Source organism: Coregonus lavaretus (genome assembly GCF_964263955.1).
Source record: "Coregonus lavaretus genome assembly, chromosome: 8".
NCBI classification, from domain to species: domain Eukaryota; kingdom Metazoa; phylum Chordata; class Actinopteri; order Salmoniformes; family Salmonidae; genus Coregonus; species Coregonus lavaretus.
Genome location: NC_139995.1, coordinates 28,436,632 through 28,462,536, shown reverse-complemented (window position 1 = coordinate 28,462,536; position 25,905 = coordinate 28,436,632). Strand labels below are relative to the sequence as shown.

General features: G+C 45.9%; 1 pseudogene across 1 annotated transcript in view; it reads right to left on the bottom strand.

Moving 5' to 3' along the window:
• LOC311133988 (ephrin type-A receptor 8-like) overlaps positions 1–23,303 on the bottom strand; it is a 145,142-nt pseudogene extending 121,839 nt beyond the window's left edge. Inside the window, exon 1 of the transcript XR_014615377.1 lies at positions 23,210–23,303. The product of XR_014615377.1 is annotated as an ephrin type-A receptor 8-like (transcript). The remainder of the gene's footprint in view (positions 1–23,209) is intronic.
• Positions 23,304–25,905: the final 2,602 nt, after the last annotated feature.

Sequence of the window (25,905 nt, the reverse complement as noted above, 5' to 3'; positions counted from 1 at the left end):
TGCTTGAAATCATGGGAAAATCAAAAGAAATCAGCCAAGACCTCAGAAAATAAATTGTAGACCTCCACAAGTCTGGTTCATCCTTGGGAGCAATTTCCAAACGCCTGAAGGTACCACGTTCATCTGTACAAACAATAGTACGCAAGTATAAACACCATTGGACCACGCAGCCGTCATACCGCTCAGGAAGGAGATGCATTCTGTCTCCTAGAGATTAACGTACTTTGGTGCAAAAAGTGCAAATCAATCCCAGAACAACAGCAAAGGACCTTGTGAAGATGCTGGAGGAAACAGGTACAAAAATGTATATATCCACAGTAAAACGAGTCCTATATCGACATAACCTGAAAGGCCGCTCAGCAAGGAATAAGCCACTGCTCCAAAACCGCCATAAAAAAGCCAGCTTACGGTTTGCAACTGCACATGGGGACAAAGATCGTACTTTTTGGAGAAATGTCTTCTGGTCTGATGAAACAAAAATAGAACTGTTTGGCCATAATGACCATCGTTATGTTTGGAGGAAAAAGGGGTAGGCTTGCAAGCCGAAGAACACCATCCCAACCGTGAAGCACAGGGGTGGCAGCATCATGCTGTGGGGGTGCTTTGCTGCAGGGGGGACTGGTGCTCTTCACAAAATAGATGGCATCATGAGGAAGGAAGATTATATGGATATATTGAAGCAATGTCTCAAGACATCAGTCAGGAAGTTAAAGCTTGGTCGCAAATGGTAATCCCCTGTAGCTCAGTTGGTAGAGCATGGTGCTTGCAATGCCAGGATTGTGGGTTTGTTTCCCACGGGGGGCCTAACTGTAAGTTGCTCTGGATAACAGCGTCTGCTAAATGACTAAAATGTAAATGTATGTGCTATATGAAACAAATATATAAGTAAATCCATTGTCATCATTGTATACAAAATTAACATTGGCATAATTATCTATATAATATTTCACACAATTACAATTGACAATATAATGGTTTGGAGTTAAACAAAATTACAGTGAGATGCATAAAATAACAAATAAACATTATTATGACAGAATAATTATTCACATTCTATTCAGCATCTTACAATGAGTTAAGGCCCCGTGTAGCTCAGTTGTTAGAGCATGGGTTTTGCAATGCCAGGGTTGTGGGTTCGATTCCAACGGGGGGCCAGTATGAAAAAATGTATCCACTCATTAATTGTAAGTCGCTCTGGATAAGAGCATCTACTAAAATGTAAATACAATGTTATCAGAATTAAATGAACAATGTATTACATGACAGGAAATATTGTTGATGAATAAATTCAATTTTTATATGTATAATACATTTTATATAATATATCAGAATATTTTATCTCAAAGAACAAGTTAAATATTTCCAATTTACAGTTTTATTTGTTTTTATGATATCTGTTGAATTGAACAATAATTAAAAACTGTAAAGTAATTGAACACAGTTACATGACTATGAATAATATTAATAATAATAATAATAATAATAATAATAATAATAATAATAATGTAGATCGGAAACACTTATCATGGGACTGATTCAGATCGGTACTTATAGGGGGGAAAAAAGTATTTGATCCCTGCTGATTTTGTACGTTTGCCCACTGACAAAGAAATGATCCGTCTATAATTTTAATGGTAGGTTTATTTGAACAGTGAGAGACAGAATAACAACAACAAAAATCCAGAAAAACGCGTGTCAAAAATGTTATAAATCGATATGCATTTTAATGAGGGAAATAAGTATTTGACCCCCTCTCAATCAGAAAGATTTCTGGCTCCCAGGTGTCTTTTATACTGGAAACGAGCTGAGATTAGGAGCACACTCTTAAAGTGAGTGCTCCTAATCTCAGTTTTTTACCTGTATAAAAGACACCTGTCCACAGAAGCAATCAATCAATCAGGTTCCAAACTCTCAACCATGGCCAAGACCAAAGAGCTCTCCAAGGATGTCAGGGACAAGATTGTAGACCTACACAAGGCTGGAATGGGCTACAAGACCATCACCAAGCAGCTTGGTGAGAAGGTGACAACAGTTGGTGCGATTATTCGCAAATGGAAGAAACACTAAAGAACTGTCAATATCCCTCGGCCTGGGGCTCCATGCAAGATCTCACCTCGTGGTTGCAATGATCATGAGAATGGTGAGGAATCAGTCCAGAACTACACGGGAGGATCTTGTCAATGATCTCAAGGCAGCTGGGACCATAGTCACCAAGAAAACAATTGGTAACACACTACGCCGTGAAGGACTGAAATCCTGCAGCGCCCGCAAGGTCCCCCTGCTCAAGAAAGCACATATACATGCCCGTCGGAAGTTTGCCAATGAACATCTGAATGATTCAGAGGAGAACTGGGTGAAAGTGTTGTGGTCAGATGAGACCAAAATGGAGCTCTTTGGCATCAACTCAACTCGCCGTGTTTGGAGGAGGAGGAATGCTGCCTATGACCCCAAGAACACCACCCCCACCGTCAAACATGGAGGTGGAAACATTATGCTGTGGGGGTGTTTTTCTGCTAAGGGGACAGGACAACTTCACCACATCAAAGGGACGATGGACGGGGCCATGTACCGTCAAATCTTGGGTGAGAACCTCCTTCCCTCAGCCAGGGCATTGAAAATGGGTCGTGGATGGGTATTCCAGCATGACAATGACCCAAAACACATGGCTAAGGCAACAAAGGAGTGGCTCAAGAAGAAGCACATTAAGGTCCTGGAGTGGCCTAGCCAGTCTCCAGACCTTAATCCCATAGAAAATCTGTAGAGGGAGCTGAAGGTTGGAGTTGCCAAACGTCAGGCTCAAAACCTTAATGACTTGGAGAAGATCTGCAAAGAGGAGTGGGACAAAATCCCTCCTGAGATGTGTGCAAACCTGGTGGCCAACTACAAGAAACGTCTGACCTCTGTGATTGCCAACAAGGGTTTTGCCACCAAGTACTAAGTCATGTTTTGCAGAGGGGTCAAATACTTATTTCCCTCATTAAAATGCAAATCAATTCATTAAAAAAAATTACATGCGTTTTTCTGGATTTTGTTGTTGTTATTCTGTCTCTCACTGTTCAAATAAACCTACCATTAAAATTATAGACTGATTATTTCTTTGTCAGTGGCAAACGTACAAAATCAGCAGGGGATCAAATACTTTTTTCCCTCACTGTATTCAGAAATACTTATTTATTGGAGTTATACTTATTTATTGGGGCGTTTAAATGAAGTTAGAACAAATGCAGGACACATGAATTGAGAGTTATTTGAATGTTGATCAGCAGAATAAAATATATTTAAAAAAGCACGTTTGACAGAAACATTATGAAACACACATTTTTCCTGGCAATTAGGAGTTCCATGTAGCCTCGTACTGTCACGATCGTCGTAGTGAACAGACCAAGGCGCAGCGTGATGAACAAACATACTCTAATTAGTTAAAGTGTAAACAAGATACAAAACAAGAAACGACTCGTGAAGTCCACGGTGACAATGACCGAACACGGAACAAAAACCCACAAACACAAAGGGAAAACAGACAGTATAAATATGGCTCCCAATCAGAGACAACCAGCCAACAGCTGACACTCGTTGCCTCTGATTGGGAGTCACTCAGGCAAACATAGAAATAAACACAACAGAATTACCAACATAGAAATACACACATAGAATGAACACACCCTGGCTCAACATAATGAGTCCCAGAGCCAGGGTGTGACAGTACCCCCCCCTAAAGGCGCGGACTGCGACCGCGCCTCAACTAAACAAAACAGGGGAGGGCTGGGCGGGCATACCTCCTCGGCGGCGGTTCTGGCTCCGGCCTTGACCACCACCCTCCAATACACCCCCCATAGCGCCCCTGGTCCAGTCTGGCCCCGCCGGCTGGAGCCGAACTGGACTTATCAGGAGCGGTTAGCTTCAGCTCCATAGTGGAGCAGTTGACCGGTACCTTACCAGGCACCGGTGACCCAGGCACGGGTTGTGCTGGACTGACGACGCGCACCCCTGGCTTGGTGCGTGGAGGAGGAACGGGCCTTACCAGGCTGACGACGCGCACCCCTGGCTTGGTGCGTGGAGGAGGGACGGGCCTTACCAGGCTGACGACTCGCACTCCTGGCTTGGTGCGTGGAGGAGGGACGGGCCTTACCAGGCTGACGACTCGCACCCCTGGCTTGGTGCGAGTGGCAGGAACAGGCCGGGCCGGGCTGGCGACGCGCACCGTAGACTTGGTGCGAGTGGCAGGAACAGGCCGGGCCAGGCTGGTGACGCGCACCGTATACTTGGTGCGAGTGGCAGGAACAGGCCGGGCCGGGCTGGCGACGCGCACCGTAGACTTGGTGCGAGTGGCAGGAACAAGCCGGGCCGGGCTGGCGACGCGCACCGTATACTTGGTGCGAGTGGCAGGAACAGGCCGGGCCGGGCTGGCGACGCGCACCGTAGACTTGGTGCGTGGAGCAGGGACAGGCCGGACCGGGCTGGCGACGCACACCGTAGGCTTGGTGCGTGGAGCAGGGACTGGCCGGACTGGGCTGGCGACGCACACCGTAGGCTTGGTGCGTGGAGCAGGGACAGGCCGAACCGGGCTGTGGAGACGGATAGGAGCCCTGGAGTGAAGAGCGGCCACAACCCGTCCTGGCTGAATGCCTACCCTCACACACTCTGTGTGAGGCATCCGCACAGGACTTACAGGGCGGTGTATCCGTAACCTGGTGGCCTCCAGAATCCGCCCCTTTTTTGCCTCCGTCAGCCCCGTCGTCCATGCCGTGTGCCCCCCCCTAAAAAATTTCTGGGGTTGCCTCTCGACCGCCCGACGACGACCCTGATCACGCCGTTGCTCCTCTCTACGGCGCGCCTCCACCGTCTCTTCTCCCGGCGCTTCCTCCCATGTCCAGCCCAAGAGCTGCCCCTGGACACGCTGCTTGGTCGTTGCATGGTGGGTTTTTCTGTCACGATCGTCGTAGTGAACAGACCAAGGTGCGTGATGAACAAACATATTTTAATTAGTTAAAGTGTAAACAAGATACAAAACAAGAAACGACTCGTGAAGTCCACAGTGACAATGACCGAACACGGAACAAAAACCCACAAACACAAAGGGAAAACAGACAGTTAAATATGGCTCCCAATCAGAGACAACCAGCCAACAGCTGACACTCGTTGCCTCTGATTGGGAGTCACTCAGGCAAACATAGAAATAAACACAACAGAATTACCAACATAGAAATACACACATAGAATGAACACACCCTGGCTCAACATAATGAGTCCCAGAGCCAGGGTGTGACACGTACAAACTACAGTATTATAAGGAGGCAGTGAACAGTGCGTGCACAAGATCTCCCAGTTTGGCCAATGTGACTTCAGATTCAGAGAATTTCTAAGTTGCTCCAAAGGACAAATTTTGACGTGTTTTGGAGCTACTCTTGCTGCAGCTGCACCCCAGATCGCACCACTTCTGTCGCCAGTTAACTGGTTGAACTGGTTAAATGTAGGCATTCAATCTGAATGGTTAAGTTAAGAGTGAAGGTTTGGGATAGGGTTCAAACAAAAACAACTCCATGTGTAGCTCAATTGGTAGAGCATGGTGCTTGCAACGCCAGGGTTGTGGGTTTGTTTCCCATGGGGGGCCAGTATGAAAAAATGTATGCACTCACTAACTGTAAGTCGCTCTGGATAAGAGCGTCTGCTAAATTACGTACATGTAAAATGTTAAGTTTAGGCATTAATTCCAAATCAAGGTGTATTGGCCATCTGGGAATTCTGGCAAATACCAGACGGGCTGGACACATTTTTTGTTGGGGGGGTTGGTCCAATGTGCCCGAGAGAAAAAAGCGTTCTGATCATGTAACATTTCAAAATGCAATTGCGGGAAAAACACAGCTTTGGAAGCTTTGTCCCCTTGTCCATGACGAAGAGAGGAGGGTCTTACTGTAGGCATACTTATTATTTCTCAACACTCAATATTCAGTTCAATAGCAACTATTTTACAACCAAGCTATTTGATATGGCTTCGAGATATGAAGCAGCACGCGCGTGAAATGCACACAGGCCATTGCAAGGCCTATAAGTCTCATGGGTAGTAGCAACTGCAAAGTTTTTTTAGAACATTAAATTTACTCAATGGATATTCACTCAGTTTTCCTCAGATAATTGTGTCCACACACAGACACACACACACACACACAGTAAATCAATAATGTTCTTGTCAGGGCGTGTTGTAGGTGTAGTGTAGGAATCAAATGCAGGACGCAGACTGAACGTTCCAAAAGCTGTATTACTGGCCCAACACAGGCAACAGGACAACTAAGCCCGACAGCAAAACCACGCACGAAGGCGAATGGTAAATGCGCACAAACAGGTGCGACAAAATGAACCGGTGCACACACAAGTGCAAATAAGCTCCAGCACAGTGGAGAAATACGCTCAACCGAGCAAAACACAACACTGACGGAAACAATCATACACAACACTAGACAAACACAACGAGAAACTTATAGGACACTAATTACGTAAAACAGAAACAGGTGTGGAAACAAACAGACAAAAGCAAACGAACATGAAACATCTATCGGTGGCAGCTAGAATTCCGGAGACGACGAACGCCGAAGCCTGCCCGAACAAGGGAGAGAGGCAGCCTCGGCCGAAACCGTGACAGTACCCCCCCCCTTGACGCGCGGCTCCAGACGTGCGCCGACTCCGGCCTCGGGGACGACCAGGGGGACGCGGCGCAGGGCGCGTCGGATGCCTCCGATGGAACTCCGTCAGGAGCGACGGGTCCAACACGTCTCTCCTCGGCACCCAGCACCGCTCCTCCGGACCGTACCCCTCCCACTCCACTAGATACTGGAGACCCCCCATCCGACGTCTCGAATCCAAGATGGATCTCACGGAGTACGCCGGTGCCCCCTCGATGTCCAACGGGGGCGGAGGAGTCTCCAAGATCTCATCTTCTTGGAGTGGGCCCGCTACCACCGGCCTGAGAAGGGACACATGGAACGAGGGGTTAATACACTTATACTCCACAGGTAGCTGTAATCTATAACATACCTCGTTCAACCTTCTCAGGACTTTAAATGGCCCTACAAACCGCCGACCCAGTTTCCGACAGGGCAGGCGGAGGGGCAGGTTTCTGGTAGAGAGCCAGACTCGATCACCAGGTGCGTACACCGGTGCCTCACTGCGGTGGAGATCAGCGCTCGCCTTCTGACGTCGGAGGGCCCGCTGCAGGTGGACGTGTGCAGCGTTCCAAGTCTCCTCCGAGCGCCGCGCCCACTCATCCACCGCAGGAGCCTCGATCTGGCTCTGCTGCCAGGGTGCCAGAACCGGCTGGTAACCTAACACACATTGAAATGGAGTTAGGTTAGTGGAGGAATGGCGTAGGGAATTCTGGGCCATCTCGGCCCAGGGAACGTACCTTGACCACTCCTCCGGCCGGTCCTGGCAGTATGTTCTGAGAAACCTACCCACATCCTGGTTTACGCGTTCCACCTGCCCATTGCTCTCCGGGTGGTAACCCGAGGTGAGGCTCACCGAGACCCCCAACCGCTCCATAAACGCTCTCCAGACTCTGGAGGTGAATTGGGGACCCCGATCAGCCACAATGTCCTCGGGTACCCCATAGTGCCGGAACACATGGGTAAACAGTGCCTCGGCAGTTTGCAGGGCCGTAGGAAGACCCGGCATGGGGAGCAAACGACAGGCCTTAGAGAACCGGTCCACAACGACCAGGATGGTAGTATTCCCTTGGGAGAGGGGAAGGTCTGTTATAAAGTCCACTGAGAGGTGGGACCATGGCCGTTGTGGAACGGGCAGGGGTAGCAACTTACCCCTAGGTAGATGTCTAGGCGCCTTACACTGGGCGCACACCGAGCAGGAGGAAACATAAACCCTCACATCCCTTGCCAACGTGGGCCACCAGTACTTGGCACTAAGACAGTGCACTGTCCGGCCGATACCCGGATGTCCAGAGGAGGGTGACGTGTGAGCCCAATAGATCAATCGATCCCGAACCTCGAGCGGAACGTACTTCCGACCCTCCGGGCACTGTGGTGGACTAGGGTCGGTGCGTAACGCCCGCTCGAGTTCAGCATCGACCTCCCACACTACCGGTGCCACCAGACACGACTCAGGCAGTATGGGAGTGGGCTCCACGGACCTCTCCTCCGCGTCATACCGCCGAGACAGCGCATCTGCCTTGCCATTCTGTGACCCAGGGATGTACGTGATCTTAAAAGTAAACCTGGTCAAGAACATACTCCATCTTGCCTGGCGAGGGTTCAGCCTCCTCGCCGCCCGGATGTACTCCAGGTTACGATGGTCAGTCAAAATGAGAAAAGGGTGTTTAGCCCCCTCAAGCCAGTGCCTCCACACCTTTAGAGCCTGTACCACGGCTAACAGCTCCCTGTCCCCTACGTCATAGTTCCGCTCCGCCGGACTGAGCTTCTTAGAATAAAAAGCACAGGGGCGGAGTTTAGGTGGCGCGCCAGATCGTTGTGAAAGCACGGCTCCTAAACCGGCCTCCGACGCGTCCACCTCCACTTGGAACGGCAAAGAGGGATCCGGATGCGCCAGCACCGGGGCCGAGGTAAACAGGTCCTTCAGCCTCCCAAACGCCCTGTCCGCCTCGGCCGACCACTGCAGACGCACCGGACCCCCCTTCAACAGAGACGTGATGGGAGCTGCCACCTGTCCAAAACCCCGGATAAACCTCCTGTAGTAATTTGCAAACCCCAAAAACTGCTGCACCTCCTTCACAGTGGTTGGTGTTTGCCAATTACGCACGGCCGACACCCGGTCTACCTCCATCTTCACCCCTGACGCAGACAACTGATAACCCAAAAAGGAGACCGACTCCTGGAAAAACAGACACTTCTCTGCCTTCACATACAGGTCGTGCTCCACCAGCCTCCGCAACACCCTGCGCACCAGGGCCACATGCTCGACACGGGTAGGTGAGTACACGAGAATGTCATCAATGTACACCACCACCCCCTGCCCCTGCATGTCCCTGAAGATCTCATCCACAAATGATTGGAAAACTGATGGAGCGTTCATCAACCCGTATGGCATGACCAGATACTCGTAATGGCCCGAGGTGGTACTAAAGGCTGTTTTCCATTCATCACCCTCCCTGATGCGCACCAAGTTGTACGCGCTCCTGAGATCTAGTTTCGTGAAGAAACGCGCCCCATGCAACGACTCAGTCATGGTCGCAATCAGCGGGAGTGGATAACTATACTTCACCGTAATCTGATTGAGACCACGGTAATCGATGCATGGGCGCAAACCACCATCCTTTTTCTTCACGAAAAAGAAACTCGAGGACGCGGGGGAAGTGGACGGCCGTATGTATCCTTGTGTCAGCGATTCGTCTATGTAAATCTCCATAGCTTTCTTCTCCTCCTGAGACAGAGGATACACATGGCTCCGTGGGAGCGCAGCTCCTGCCTGGAGGTTTATCGCACAATCCCCCTGCCTATGGGGTGGCAACCGCGTCGCCCTCGCCTTACTAAACGCAATAGCCAAATCCCCATACTCAGGTGGAACGTGCAATGCGGGCACCTGGTTTGGACTCTCCACCGAGGTAGCCCCTACGGAAACGCCCTAACATCTACCCACACACTGAGCAGACCACTCCATCAGAGCCCTCTCCTGCCACGAAATCACTGGGTTATGGGTACTCAACCAGGGCATGCCCAGCACCACCGGATACGCAGGAGAGTCAATCAGGAACAGCTGAATCATCTCCTGATGATCCCCCTGCGCACACATCCTAAGTGGCGCCGTGACCTCCCTGATTAAGCCCGTACCCAACGGACGACTATCTAGGGCGTGAACGGGAAAAGGAACATCTACAGGAATGAGGGGAATCCCTAACGCTAAACAAAACTTTTTATCAATAAAATTCCCAGCCGCGCCTGAATCTACCAGCGCCTTATGCTGGGAATGAGGTGCTACCTGTGGAAAACGTACAGGCATACAAAAATGGGCAACAGAGAGCTCTGGGTGAGTGGGGCGCCTACTCACCTGGAGGGAATCCCCAGTGCGGGACCTGTCGTCATCTCCCCTAGGAGGCCATCCCCAGCACCTAGCCGCGGTGTGTCCTCCCCGACCACAGTTGGTGCAGTGGATGGACCCCCTAGCCTGCCGACTCCTCCTCTCTCTAGCGCCAGCGCCCCCGAGCTCCATAGGACAAGGCTCGGAGGCGCTGGAGGGTGGAATGGACGGACCCTCCGCAGGACGTCCGCGGGTAGCCAGCAGGGTATCCAGCCTGATGGACATATCCACCAGCTGGTCGAAAGTGAGGCTGGTGTCCCTACAAGCCAGCTCCCGACGGACGTCCTCTCGTAGGCTGCATCGGTATAGATCGATGAGGGCCCGATCATTCCACCCTGCATCTGCCGCTAGAGTACGGAATTCGAGCGCGAATTCCTGGGCACTTCTCCTCCCCTGCCGGAGGAAGACCAGACGCTCCCCCGCCGCTTTCCCCTCCGGGGGATGGTCAAACACCGCCCTGAAGCGGCGGGAGAACTCGGTGTACGTAATCGTCGTGGCGTCGATCTTCCTCCACTCCGCGTTGGCCCACTCCAACGCTTTTCCGGCCAGGCAGGAGATCAGGGCGGACACGCTCTCATGCCCTGAAGGTGCCGGGTGCACTGTGGCCAGGTATAGCTCTACCTGGAGCAGGAATCCCTGACACCCAGCCGCGGTCCCGTCGTAGGCCCTCGGGAGAGATAGTCGGACTCCTCGAGGTTCCGGCGCTGGAATGGGCGGGCTGGCCGATGGTGCTGGCAGGGCGGGCGGCGGTGGAGGCGAACCCCAGCCTCGGAGTGTGGTAATCACCTCCTGCAGGGCGGTCCCCATCTGCAGGAGCTGCTCTTGCTGGTCCCGAACCTGGGCTTCCAGTCTCGTCTGGGCTGCTTCGGCTCCTGCTGATTCCATTGTTGGTGTATGATTCTGTCAGGGCGTGTTGTAGGTGTAGTGTAGGAATCAAATGCAGGACGCAGACTGAACGTTCCAAAAGCTGTATTACTGGCCCAACACAGGCAACAGGACAAGTAAGCCCGACAGCAAAACCACGCACGAAGGCGAAAGGTAAATGCGCACAAACAGGTGCGACAAAATGAACCGGTGCACACACAAGTGCAAATAAGCTCCAGCACAGTGGAGAAATACGCTCAACCGAGCAAAACACAACACTGACAGAAACAATCATACACAACACTAGACAAACACAACGAGAAACTTATAGGACACTAATTACGTAAAACAGAAACAGGTGTGGAAACAAACAGACAAAAGCAAACGAACATGAAACATCTATCGGTGGCAGCTAGAATTCCGGAGACGACGAACGCCGAAGCCTGCCCGAACAAGGGAGAGAGGCAGCCTCGGCCGAAACCGTGACAGTTCTGATAACATGTTTTCAATAAGACTTTTAATAGCACTGCAAGCTTAGGTTAACTGTTTTGAACTCCAAGCACATGGAAATCCATTTGCTTGGCATTAATCATGCAAACATTTTTTTTTATTGTGGCACGGCATCAGTGAGATTCAAACTGTTTTCTATCCATGGAAATAGTCTGCTGCACCCCCAGGATGGAGCCAACATTCTATGTTATTTTACTCATACAAAGTTGTTCATTTGAGACTGTTCAAACAGACCCCATTTCAAAGGAAACAAGCACTCATAAAGATCAGGTGTGGCCAATTATGCTTAACAAGATAGAGAGTTTTGTTAATGCTGAGAACTGAATGTATATGATTTTAAATAACATTGTTAGAACGTTCTCTGAACAAATAGCACCATGAGGAAACCTGTAGGAAATGTTATGCTGAAGTACAAAAATTCCCACAGAAGAATGTTGTTTCTTAATGTTCTCAGAAGAATGTGACCACATTACCTTAAATAGAACCATGAGGAAACCTGTAGGAAACCTTATGCTGAAGTAGTTCTCTGAACTATTTGAGAACATTACCAATATCAAACCGGTTGGAGAACATACCTAGAACATTAACTAAATTGAAATTAAATGTAACCATGTTTGAACTTTTAGGAAATGTTCTGTTAAAGTAATGAAATACCAAGAAAATAAAGTTGTTTTGTCAAATTCTTTAAATGTGATGAGAATGTTCCAAAGCCGAGCAACTATCCTGCACCATTCCCAGAAAGTTGTGGGAAGGTTGTATGCTAAATAACCATAGGATAACCACGCTCTCACCAAGCTCTGAGAAACATATGGTTCTCAGAACATTATGTGCTAGCTGGGTATCTTGTATCATGCATTCCAGCTTGGGGGGTTCTACTAAGCTAACATATTGAATTGTTTTAAGATGGTCATACCATGGATCATTTAGCTATTTGATTTTGAATTGTAGGACCCCTGTAGGTATCAAACCAAATATTTTTAAATTATTTGATAAAATATTATGTTTGACTACTATAGCCCATAGAAAAGCATTGAATAATACATTCATAAATGGCATAACAGACAGTTGAAAAATAAATAATAAGGAATAAGGTTTTGAAGTGTCTGTCCTATATCTAAGAGATGTAAGAAAGCTCAATAAATATTTTTGGACACATATCTAGCCCCTTTTTTTTGTTGGCACAAAACGACTTCCATACTTCCATTATTTTTTTGGACCGATATTGGGTTACCTTCAGACGAGTCCTGTGACACTTGTGGGGGTCGTAGAGAGAAACGGAGAACACCATCATGTTTGTGAGAGTCTCCTCTTTCCACTGGTTAGGTGTTAAATATGCGCCCAAAAAACTAAAATATTTCCTGAGCTTTCTTATTAGTTTTGTAGGCCAAACCGTTCTGATGCTACAGACATTTTCGTGAAAAGACTGATTTTCAGGATGTCTCCTGGTCTGACAAACAGCGCTGTAGCTCTGCCACTTTCCATTGCAGATTCGGAAGGCCGACATAGGCGGATGCGGTGGATTGAGACGCAGCCCATACAAAAAACGGATATCTCTAGCTTAAACAGACGGATTTTGATGGAATGTTTTAAATTATGTTCATTAGATTAATCGAGTCTTCCCAAAGCACTCTGAATGACTTCATAAGATGATTACTAATGCTTTGGGTCCGACCAAATCCTGGGCTGGTGCCACCAATTTTAAAAGTTAGTGACACCAGGGGAATATGTTAGTCTTGAGCCCTGTAATAGTGATTAACACTTAGGACTCTATTTTCAGCTGCCATTAAGGTGGCACTAGTATCAAGCACATGTTAGTTTGCAATTTCGTCATGTAAAAACTGGCGCAGTGGCATTTTCCAGCCCTAACGTCAGGTTTGGTAATTTACCTGTCTAACATCAGCACGCTTGCGCTCAGATGGGAGGGGTGGAAATATTTGAGAAGTGTCTTTAAAAACATGATCCAAAGTGTTAATTTCAGGCAGCGATGGTAGGGATATTTAAGATCAACCAAAAGCTGGTTTTAGCGGTAATGCAGTTGGTTATGGCATGAATTTGGACGCCGGAAATGCAGCCTATCCAGCCGTGACGCACACTGCCCATATGCACATGGAACAAGATGTGCTTTTGGTGCCTGTATACTTCATATTTAGAAACTTAAAACAGTCATGTTTTTTCCCCATTTCGTTTTATTTGATTAAAAACCAAGCATAGCCTCCCCTCCTCTCAATGAAGGCTGTTTTATTTTTGTCCTGCCCAATGTGAACAAGTTGTCTAGTCAAGATCGTTGATAAAGTGTTTGGCTCGTGAGACTGCTTGAAAATAAATCTTAATCACCAGAGCTTTATTAAAATATCAAGTTTGAGAGGAGCAAAACAGTGAGCTGTCCTGGTTTTGTAGTGGGCAGTAATTTTTGATATGTGTATATTCTAAATACATCACATGCGACTCGTGATAAGACTAAGCAATTAGCCTATTAAAATATGTATCTGACTCCATAAAGATTATTTAGCAATATGCAAGAACACCATAGTTGAGTTACAGTAATAGGCAATGAAAAGAATTCTGAGAATGGAATTCTAAATAGAAGTGTATTTAATTACTTTGTATAATGAATGGATTCACATACAAGGCATAAAGCTAAAGTTACAAGGCATTAACAAGCATTACAAGGCAGAGAGAGAGAGAGAGAGAGAGAGAGAGAGAGAGAGAGAGAGAGAGAGAGAGAGAGAGAGAGAGAGAAACCATAGCCTGAAAGGGCATGCCCCAAAAGTCGATGGGGTGGAGAGAGAGAGAAATAAATAGTATCTTGCCACAGCAGGTCAGGAACAAATAAGAGAAAGAACAATTCATCTTAGACCCTTTTATAAGCCCCCTGTGTAGCTCAGTTGGTAGAGCATGATGTTTGCAATGCCAGGGTTGTTGGTTCGATTCCCACGGGGGTCCAGTATGAAAATGTATGCACTCACTAACTGTAAGTTGCTCTGGATAAGAGCATCTGCTAAATGACTAAAATGTAAAAAAAAATAAGCATCTGAGTTGTTTGGATTCAAAACGGCAGGTAGCTTAGTGAGCGGCAGGTAGCTTAGTGGGTAAGAGCGTTGTGCCAGTAACCGAAAGGTCGCTGGTTCTAATCCCCGAGCCGACTAGGTGAAAAATCTGTCGATGTGCCCTTGAGCAAGGCACTTAACCCTAATTGCTCCTGTAAGTCGCTCTGGATAAGAGCGTCTGCTAAATGACCAAAAAAAAAAAAAAAAAACCTGAGTAGTTGACCAATAGTATTACTGTGAAGTTACTGTGAAGTTACTGTGAAGTTACTGTGAAGTCTCAGAGGTGAGACAATGGGGGTTGTATCAGACAGAAGTGTTCAAAACCGGACGGCCAGCACTGTAAGTCGCTCTGGATGAGAGCATCTGCTAAATGACTAAAATGTAAAAAAAAAATGACAATCTTCAGACCAGCAGTTCATGGTCCTAGCAGCATCACTTTAGGTGTGTCCTTTTTGGTGCCTTAGCATTGTCTTCTTCTTTAGACATGCAAATGTCCTTAGGTAACACCTTTCTGCAAGCAAGCAAGAAAGGAATGCTCCATTCTTCTTTGTAAGAGCAAAACACATAACTGAAGGTATATCACAGGTTAATTAACATTACAATGAACATACAATTGTCTGTTTATCTGATTGGATTGGTCAATAGTAACTTCAAATGTAGTTTTATCAAATCAGTCAGATATACATAAAATATTATCAAAGATCACTATCTTAAAGACAGTATATTTGAAGCAAAACTCTCAAACTCTCCTCCCTTTGAGAGAAAATGGATTCTCCTTGAAAATTAACAAAATAACCAGAATTTCTTAATAATCAGGAACAATTCTTGAAGTTAAATCAAAACAACTTTCAAGCAGGGGCGGTGTGTTCAATAGGGCGATATGGGCGACGCACTGCCAAACGGGAAAAGGAAGGGATTTTTTTTCTAATCAATTATATCACGGCAACAGTAGTTATCAGTGTTGTAATCTAGACGTCTGATCTGCCACAGTGCCACTAAATGTCCAATCAGGCTAAAGTCGTGCTTCAAATGCCCCCCCCCCCCCCCCCCTTTTGGGGCGATTTCAGTCAGGTTGAAAATCGCCCAGAAGTCTGTCATAGACTCCCATGTAAAATCTATTTTTTTCAAATATCAGAGCTTTCAATACAATCTCTATGGGTTTCTGAGGGCTTGCACTTACGCGCTTTCGTCATACGTAACATAACCATGAACGTAACTAAGAAAACAGCGGGTAGCAGCGTCAATCAATTCACTACTACTATCAAAATGGCTAGGCTTCAGTGCAACTCGATTGTGTCTTTGAAAGAAGTTCCTTTTTGTCGGCGAACAAATGAAGATAAATTGGCAACGAAACAATTAGGACCTCCCAGACCAAATTTAATAATTCAACAGGTTTCTACTAAAGGGGGGAAGTCCTACACCCGAGGATTTTCCAAAAATTGGTATGAACGAAAAACCTGGCTAGCAGGCTGCGATGTAGCTAATGCAGTCTTCTGCTACCCCCTGCTTACTCTTTCACCCTGAAGGCGGCACGGCAGACAGCACCGCTTGGACAGCGACTGGTGTGTAACGGACATGCACCATCTTTCAGGAAAGATTAAGAAACATGAGCTGTCAAAGACCCACATGGATAGCTGTTTGAGATTGTCTGCTTTGGGGAGAGTGAACATTCCCACTCAACTGGATGAGGGATACAGGCTAGCTGTCCGCCGCCACAACGATGAGGTTAGTGTTGATAATCACAAGTTTACTGGAGAACTGAAACTGACAAGGCTGACAAGATAGGACCCTTTTGTCCATTGTTATTGGATAGGAACAGAACTTATAACCAGCTCCTGACCTAAATAGATCTTAGCACAACATTTTACTCAACATATCATATTCCATATTCACTATAACAAATATATTTACTACGACATTAGCAAGAACCGCCACATCCTCAGCCGGCTAATCCAGTGTGTGAAGTTTTGCGGAGTGTTTGAGTTAGCTTTGCGAGGCAAAGATGAAACTGAGGGCTCCACCAACCCTGGTAAGCCAACACTTTTGAGATCAGTCAATAAATGCTTCTGGTATTGACTTATATGCTGCCCCTGTCTTCATGTTGTTGCTGGACATATCTTTTTAAAAATGTGTGTAGGTCACCTAAATCATCAGAAAAATTGCCCCCCGTGAGAATTTTTTCAGGAGCCGCCACTGCTTTCAAGCATAAATCTAAAACATTTTTAGGTCTAGTATATGTGTGAGAATTACCATGTAAGTTCAGAGTGGTTTCACAAGCAATTTGAACATTCAATGTATAGCATTCTAGTTTAAAGCACCCAACATTAGCATATCAATGGTGAAAGATCTTAGGCCACTTTGTGACAAACAAAGCAATTACTTTAAATAGCACACACACATCTATACATTCAGATGGATTTAGCCATATGCACCACACATAGGAAAACAAACTGTTCTTTGTGTTTTAACAGGAGCCATTACATTTTATCTAGCACTCTGTATACATCAAAGAAAGCACATTCACAAAAGCAACCTATATAACAATCACAAATGGATATAGAAATTATTGCAAAGTTGCAAAGGAAGAAATGATTAATGCATCATATATTTCAACATTAAAGCCATGCAATTACTTAGAACAATGTGGACTGCAAACAGATTCAAGTTAACATATTTAGCAAAGATGGGATAGGTCTACATTTTGTTATTTTGTTTCTGTAAGCTGTTCAACAAACAATAACGGACTAACATTGGAATTGGAGTCCAAGACAATACTTAAAAGACTGTAAGTCGCTCTGGATAAGAGTGTCTGCTAAATGACGTAAATGTAAATGTAATACACAACTTGAAGCAACCATATATTTAGCCATGGGGCACGTTCTGATTGGCCAGTGAGGGGCACACCCACAACTTGTTTATTCATCAAAACCCAACCCTTTCGAGCCAACGCCAGCAACTGGGCCGATAATTCTGACCCGTTTCAAGAAGCTAGGCGTATGTCGCACTTCACTACTTCACAGGAAAGGCATTTTAATATTTTATTTTTTATCAAAATGCGTTTTTTGACAGAAATGCCTTCTGGAATATGTGAACATTCATGTGCCTTAATAACAAACTATGCCATCTGTAAATATGGATACAATATTTCTGGCTCCCAGGTGTCTTTTATACAGGTAACGAGCTGAGATTAGGAGCACACTCTTAAAGTGAGTGCTCCTAATCTCAGCTTGTTACCTGTATAAAAGACACCTGTCCACAGAAGCAATCAATCAATCAGATTCCAAACTCTCCACCATGGCCAAGACCAAAGAGCTCTCCAGGGATGTCAGGGACAAGATTGTAGACCTACACAAGGCTGGAATGGGCTACAAGACCATCGCCAAGCAGCTTGGTGAGAAGGTGACAACAGTTGGTGCAATAATTCGCAAATGGAAGAAACACAAAAGACCTGTCAAACTGGGTGAAAGTGTTGTGGTCAGATGAGACCAAAATCGAGCTCTTTGGCATCAACTCAACTCGCCCTGTTTGGAGGAGGAGGAATGCTGCCTATGACCCCAAGAACACCACCCTCACCGTCAAACATGGAGGTGGAAACATTATGCTTTGGGGGTGTTTTTCTGCTAAGGGGGCAGGACAACTTCACCGCATCAAAGGGACAATGGACGGGGCTATGTACCATCAAATCTTGGGTGAGAACCTCCTTCCCTCAGCCAGGGCATTGAAAATGGGTCGTGGATGGGTATTCCAGCATGACAATGACCCAAAACACACGGCCAAGGCAACAAAGGAGTGGCTCAAAAAGAAGCACATCAAGGTCCTGGAGTGGCCTAGCCAGTCTCCAGACCTTAATCCCATAAAAAAATCTGTGGAGGGAGCTAAAGGTTTGAGTTGCCAAACGTCAGCCTCAAAATCTTAATGACTTGGAGAAGATCTGCAAAGAGGAGTGTTACAAAATCCCTCCTGAGATGTGTGCAAACCTGGTGGCTAACTACAAGAAACGTCTGACCTCTGTGATTGCCAACAAGGGTTTTGCCACCAAGTACTAAGTCATGTTTTGCAGAGGAGTCAAATACTTATTTCCCTCATTAAAATGCAAATCAATTTATAACATTTTTGACATGCGTTTTTCTGGATTTTTTGGTTGTTATTCTGTCTCTCACTGTTCAAATAAACCTACCATTAAAATTATAGACTGATCATGTCTTTGTCAGTGGGTAAACGTACAAAATCAGCAGGGGATCAAATACTTTTTTCCCTCACTGTATATGTATATATTCTTAAATCCCATTCCTTACTTTTTTGTGTGTATTGGGTATATGTTGTGAAATTGTTAGATATTACTGCACTGTTGGAGCTAGAAGCATAAGAAATTCGCTACACCTGCTATAACATCTGCTAAACACGTGTATGTGACAAATAAAATGTGATTTGATTTTACTTTTAGTCATGAAATCTTTGGTTGTTTACTACATTGTGAATCCTTAAAGAGATGGGTGGGGCTAAGGCTTAAGAGGGTGTGAACGATGCTGAATGGGTGTAGACAAAGAACAGCTCTCCATTAGGTGTACCAAAACATTCATGGGCCATTTTCTCAAAAGTGGGGTTATAAATTCATCAACTTTCAAAGCAGAATTACTTTCCCATTGTTCCTCAACTACAGTGTATATGTCATTTTCTCTACTTTTATCCAATGTAAAAAACACAATTTGAAAGTTTGCTACATAGGACCGAATCCAGGTGGTGGGTCACAATTGTGCTTGTGAAAATAGCAAAAATATTTCCGATACACCCGGAGCCTATAGCGCTACCGCCCAGCACTTAGATTTACCATTACGTTAGGTCTGTTAAGAGACGGATAGACAGCACAACAGGGTTAAGGGTTGTGATAGGGTTAAAAAAAACACGTGACCCTTGGAGCTTATGCCCATCTGCCACCCCAGTCCACAACACCCTTGCAAAACCCAAGTCTACTTGATGGCCAGTTTTGAAGGCATCTCCGTACGTCCTGGGTACCTGGATGGACGTTGGATTTCGAAGTGGATCTTGAGCGACCTGGCTGGTGTGTGAGCGAGCATGCCTTTGCGCTGTAGCCGCCAATAGCGTGAGTGGGTCAGGGGGTTGCGTGATCAGCAGTGGTGAGACTTCAGACTAGATCACACACGCTGCATCACCAACTGAAAGCAGGAACTTGAAACTAGCTGGAACGATTAGTGGTAGTAGTCTATACTGTATGGTCTCATTTTAGTGGAGGAACATAAAACTACAGATGTAATATCTTATTTTGAACTAGTTTGCTACCGCAGGAAAATAATCCTGCTGCAACAGGGAATATTAATTATTATGTGGATTAGAATTAATGGACATTTTTATGAGGGTTGATACATTTTTTCGTAAGGGAAAATCATGTCTGAAATCTAAAGTGGAAATTACAAATTTCAGAAGCCTTTTTAAGCCTCAAATACAGTACAAGTTTCACATTTCCTGCATTGCTGTAAAGTTCTCCTGCAGCAGGGTGATCAAATTAAGAACCTACATCTGTATACACATTTCTCTCTTATGTTTTTGTAATCATTGCTTGCTTCTAGAGAGGGATATGAATGGAAAGAGCGAGGAGGAAAGAGATGGCCCCGAAACCTCAGTCTTCATCCTTTTCATTCGTTGTCTCACCCTCCTCTCTCTGTTTGTATCCTTACAGCCTATCACTGAACTGAAGAGCCCTCCTCTCCCTCTCTCTCCTTTCTTCGCTGTGCTAAACTGAGGATAAACTGCCATCCTCCCTTTCCCCCATCATCCCTCTGTCCTCTGTTCTTACTTCTCTCTTTTCTGGGATAAATAATGAGATCTCTCCCCCTCCCCTTCCTCTCTCTTTCCTGGGTGGTGTTAAGCTGACGCTGCCTGCAGGGCGAGAGCTCTGACAGTCACACCCAGGCTGACTCAGCTCTGAGTCTCAGGAGACAGGACCCATGACAAGGACAGAGACCCATCATGTCATACACGCACGGACGCACACACGCAAACGCGCACACGCGCACACACACCCAGATATACACACACACACTGGGTCAAACACACATGCTCACACCCATGCACACAAACAGCCCTCCACAGTGCCCCAGTGGACACAGAGGATGAGTGACACGAGCTTAACAAGTGAAAACAAATGGATGCTGTCATGAGATCGTAGCACGGCGGACAGGAAGAAGGACATAAACAAAGCATAATATTTCTCACAGGGTTATAGATGGTATTGTTTTGCCTAGCATCTGTTGTTGTCTAGGGACCCCTCAGAAACACAATGATTCATCTCTCAGATGAATCATGAACACATTTCTGAATAAAGGAAGACTGTCTGAAAAACAACAACAAGAAAGATCACACTCACGGGATTTGACCATCAGCATGGTTTATTCTACAGAGGACTCAGAGGGAAATACTACTGTGGATTTGAGGCATGATTATTGTCACTGCATGTTGTCCCTATGTCATTTTGTCACTGAGCACAACAATCAATTTCTCTGTAATCTTCTAACCCTGGCCTACTGCCCAGCGCTGACTGGTTTACAGGCTTTTTCCAAGATAACACTTTGTTAAGGAAATACTGTATTTAGATGGCATGCGACAGAGACACACATATCCAATCTCTCTCATGCAGATACACACTCATATACAGTGGGGGAAAAAAGTATTTAGTCAGCCACCAATTGTGCAAGTACTCCCACTTAAAAAGATGAGAGAGGCCTGTAATTTTCATCATAGGTACACGTCAACTATGACAGACAAATTGAAAAAAAATTTCTCCAGAAAATCACATTGTAGGATTTTTAATGAATTTATTTGCAAATTATGGTGGAAAATAAGTATTTGGTCACCTACAAACAAGCAAGATTTCTGGCTCTCATAGACCTGTAACTTCTTCTTTAAGAGGCTCCTCTGTCCTCCACTCGTTACCTGTATTAATGGCACCTGTTTGAACTTGTTATCAGTATAAAAGACACCTGTCCACAACCTCAAACAGTCACACTCCAAACTCCACTATGGCCAAGACCAAAGAGCTGTCAAAGGACACCAGAAACAAAATTGTAGACCTGCACCAGGCTGGGAATACTGAATCTGCAATAGGTAAGCAGCTTGGTTTGAAGAAATCAACTATGGGAGCAATTATTAGGAAATGGAAGACATACAAGACCACGGATAATCTCCCTCGATCTGGGGCTCCACGCAAGATCTCACCCCGTGGGGTCAAAATGATCACAAGAAAGGTGAGCAAAAATCCCAGAACCACACAGGGGACCTAGTGAATGACCTGCAGAGAGCTGGGACCAAAGTAACAAAGCCTACCATCAGTAACACACTAAGCCGCCAGGGACTCAAATCCTGAAGTGCCAGACGTGTCCCCCTGCTTAAGCCAGTACATGTCCAGGCCCGTCTGAAGTTTGCTAGAGTGCATTTGGATGATCCAGAAGAGGATTGGGAGAATGTCATATGGTCAGATGAAACCAAAATATAACTTTTTGGTAAAAACTCAACTCGTCGTGTTTGGAGGACAAAGAATGCTGAGTTGCATCCAAAGAACACCATACCTACTGTGAAGCATGGGGGTGGAAACATCATGCTTTGGGGCTGTTTTTCTGCAAAGGGACCAGGACGACTGATCCGTGTAAAGGAAAGAATGAATGGGGCCATGTATCGTGAGATTTTGAGTGAAAACCTCCTTCCATCAGCAAGGGCATTGAAGATGAAACGTGGCTGGGTCTTTCAGCATGACAATGATCCCAAACACACCGCCCGGGCAACGAAGGAGTGGCTTCGTAAGAAGCATTTCAAGGTCCTGGAGTGGCCTAGCCAGTCTCCAGATCTCAACCCCATAGAAAATCTTTGGAGGGAGTTGAAAGTCCGTGTTGCCCAGCGACAGCCCCAAAACATCACTGCTCTAGAGGAGATCTGCATGGAGGAATGGGCCAAAATACCAGCAACAGTGTGTGAAAACCTTGTGAAGACTTACAGAAAATGTTTGACCTGTGTCATTGCCAACAAAGGGTATATAACAAAGTATTGAGAAACTTTTGTTATTGACCAAATACATATTTTCCACCATAATCTGCAAATAAATTCATAAAAATCCTACAATGTGATTTTCTGGATTTTTTTTCTCATTTTGTCTGTCATAGTTGACATGTACCTATGATGAAAATTACAGACCTCTCTCATCTTTTTAAGTGGGAGAACTTGCACAATTGGTGGCTGACTAAATACTTTTTTCCCCCACTGTATTAGCTCATGCATATCCAAGCAATATGAGCAATCTCAGCATGTGCGCAAATACCCACATAGGCTCACATCAGCACACACACAGAGAGCATCCCTGTAAGGTCTTGCCTATGACTCACATCACTTTGCCAGGATAAACATTCTAACAGATAGAAAGTTCAGATAGGGTTTGATGGCATGGGTGTGTGTGTTTTTGTATGTATGTGTGTGTGTATATATGTGCATCATAATTCAGCTGAGCTCCACATTTGATAAAAGAATCCTGGCTGAAGGCTTGAGACACAAATAATTCACACCTGTCCACGCGAATATAAGTGTGTGTGAGTGCCGGTGTGTGTGTGTGCCGGTGTGTGTGAGTGCCGGTGTGTGTGAGTGCCGGTGTGTGCGAGTGCCAGTGTGTGTGAGTGCCAGTGTGTGTGAGCGCCGGCGTGTGTGAGTGCCGGTGTGTGTGAGTGCCGGTGTGTGTTTCCCTGCTGCCTTACCTTCATTGTTGTTGTTGTTGTTTCCGGCGGTGCCCAGTATCTGTAGTGATATAGTCCATAGAAACAGTGCTATGAGCCCTGGGTCTGAAGCCATGGTGCTTACACACACACAAACACTACCGATCTCCCTCTCTCTTCTACTCTCTCACTTCCTCGCTCTTACTCTCCCTCAGACTCTTGCTGCCTCTCTCTGTGTCCCAGTGTTGAAGCGGAGACTGAGCCAGCGCTGAGAGTGCGTGTGTAAGTGAGAGTGTGTGTGTGTCTGAGGGGCTGAGGGCTCATTGGGATAGAGTTAGAGACTGCCTCTGTGCCTCTCAGCCTCTCTGTCTGCTCTCACACATACATACACACTCAGGGGAGGGACCCGACTGTCACTCCAACTCTCAGTAACCAATTAGAGGGCAGGGATCTGCAGGTCTACTAACCAAATACTTTCACGATACCTCACCTTTACCTAGCCTACCTTAGAGACTCTCTTTCTCTCAATCTCTAATGTGCCTTCTCTCTCTCTCTCTCTCTCTCTTTGATGCTTACGCTCTCTCTTGCTTTTTCTCTCTCTCCCGCATGCACTTTCAACCATCCTCTGCCTCTCTCTCGCTCTTTCACTCTCTGCATCTCGATCTCTCTTTTACTCTCCCTCCCAACTCTGTCGCCTCCCTCTCTGCCTCGCTTGCTGTCTCGCTCCTCTATCACTCACTCACTCTCTCAACTCTACCTCTCCCTCTGACATCTCTCCCCTTCTTTTTTTGTACTCTTCTACAAATTTTTAAAGAAACACTTGTAACTAAATATCATAACATTCTCTGTCCTTTTTACATACAAATGTCCTAGTCTTGTGTCTGTTCTTGGATGTCAAGGAAACTCCACAACATAGAACATATTCCTTCAGCTTTTCTTCTTTCAGAAAAAGGTTCCGTATTGATATTAACGGAAATCACAATTCAATGTCTTTCTTTCAACACTGTTTAGGTTGAGACAGTGGAATATAGGAGAATGCTCAACTGAAGGTCATCGATAATCAGAGGTGTGTGTGTGTGCACCCTTGCTTATGCATCCATCTGTGTGTGTGTGTGTGTGTGTGTGTGTAGGCTTATTGTTGCTCCATACAGCCAAATCCTAAACGTTCCCTGTGGCGAATATCTGATTCAGATAGTCAGACGTCCTAGTGGGAGTGTGTGTGTGTGTGTGAGTGTGTGGGAGTGTTAGATTCAAGGACAATGATCAGATATTGATCCTTCTGACAAAGGGAAACTTCACTTGGCAATGACATTATTACTGAAGGATGTGTGCATGCATGCGCTTATGGGCCTGTGTGTGAATCAAGGACAATTATCATCTATTGATCCTACTTATGCAGAGAAACTTGGCATCAAACTGCAACTCGTCTGATTGCAGAATGAGTATTGCGTTTGCCCTGTAGCTAAAGGGTGACTGGATCAAGGGTTTTGGCTGTCTCCCCATCAATCACAGCATAACTCCAGTGTTACAGTTTTTTGAGGACACTGCTCAGGGTGAAAGCAATGTAGTCTCTCTGTTTTAACCCCCACAATGAAAGGTCATCAACTGTGTGTGTGTGTGTGTGTGTGTGTGTGTGTGTGTGTGTGTGTGCGTGCAGCTGGCCTTGTGAACAGGGAGACTGAGGGAAGGATGGAGGGATGGAGAGAGGAGGGGTGGAGGAGATGAGTGTCACGGCCAAATGCGGGCAGTGGTGAGCCTGCCAAACTTTTCCCCTGGCAAAGGGACACGGGGGCGGGGGGCTACAATGGTTCCCCCTCATCGTGTGTAGTGTGCCTCGTGCCTACGTGCAGTGTCTTAATACAGGAGGGGAAGACACTTAAAGACACGTAAACATACACACACACACACACACAGCAAGGGTGGCAGGTAGCCTAGCAGTTAGAGCATTGGGCCAGTATCTGAAAGGTCGCTATCCCTGAGATGACAAGGTGAACAATCTGTTGATGTGCCCTTGAGCAGGGCACTTAACCTTATTTGCTCCAGGGTCGCCGTTGATAATGGCTGACCCTGGCAGTAACCCCACACTCAGGGGGAGTTGAGATATGCAGGATACAACTCAAGGAAGACAGCTCCCCTGGAGGATGTTTGATCAAACTCATTTCAACCTCTTGTCGTGACGTGACTTACTTTAATGTATGACTGTTATTTATCGAATCACCTAACTATGTTTAATTGTCACTCGATTAAATTAATAATGTAACAATTAACTCATTAGGAATATGGGGCACCACGGAAGAAGTTGTTTAACGAGTTACCATCTCCCGATTAAACTCTTAGAACATATATATGTTATATATCGATAACAGTCACTTATCAAATAATTACCTCTTATTAGTCTCATTCTGAACGTCACATAACCCTTGAACCTGCAAGAACCCTAACCTTATTGATGAATCAGCAATACACAAATTGGCTTAATTATTTATTTATTTACTAACTAAATAACAACACAATACAAACACATACATAGGTTATTGATTACTAACGTAATATAATGAAAACAGGTCCCTAGTGGACTGGACTAACAATAGCATGAGTGGTTGGGTAGAAGGAGGGTCAGAGTGGAAGGGAGAGACAGAGATTCAAACTATTGTGGTTACTTTGGAAACTACGCTACACTGAAATACTAATACAAATACAAACCAAGTACTAAGTCATTACATTTACATTTTACATTT